This window comes from Meriones unguiculatus (genome assembly GCF_030254825.1).
Source record: "Meriones unguiculatus strain TT.TT164.6M chromosome Y unlocalized genomic scaffold, Bangor_MerUng_6.1 ChrY_unordered_Scaffold_25, whole genome shotgun sequence".
NCBI lineage: Eukaryota > Metazoa > Chordata > Mammalia > Rodentia > Muridae > Meriones > Meriones unguiculatus.
The window spans coordinates 15986622-15987450 of NW_026843710.1; positions in this window are offsets into that span (position 1 = coordinate 15986622).

Here is an 829-nt window from a genome sequence, read left to right on the forward strand (position 1 = left end):
AAGTATGTCATAAGTAGAGGGAATTGAGGACACAAGAAGAAAAATGCCCTGAGAATCAGGCTGCAGAGGAAGATGATGCAGCTAGCTTTGATGCAACCTGATAAGTTAGGGTCAGTTAGAAAGGGGAGGAGGACCTCAACTATCAGAGGAATTTTAGAAATTGCATAGGGGTAGAAGAAGGAGGTTGAGTGGGTCTGGAAGGAGAAGAGGAAGGGGACAGCAGAGGAGATAGACAGTGAACACTTCATAATAAATAAATACATGAGAAAAACTGTGATCAAGGTGAGGGAGAATAAGAGCTCTTCAAGACTTATGGCTTCTTCTTGGGGGTAGTGCTAGGGTAAAGGATGAACTCAGTTTTCTTTAAGGGACTTGGAACTGATACTCTGATCATGTTCCAATGTGTACGTGAACAACACATATTTCAAATGATGTATTTTAAAGGAAAAATAAATTTTAATGTGAAACATATATAGGAATTTGAACCTGAGATTAATAGAGATGTGTAATGTACATTATATGAAATTCCCACATAATAAGTAAAAATAATATGTTGTCAACTTTTACAATGACTTAACAGGCAGAAAAGATTCCTCTAAAGGAGGGCATAGTTTGACTCTATAAGGCCTGATTCCAGGAACTCATTATGTAGCAGAGAATCCTAGCCACGGATTAGTGGTTATCCAAATACCTAAGATCCCATGAGCTCAGATGGCAACTCTGAACAAACAGTCCTGAAACTGACACTACATTTAGAGGTTTAGTCTGAAGGACCACAGCAGGAAACACAGCTACTGTTGTGTCCTAGGCATATAACATTTAATCATTA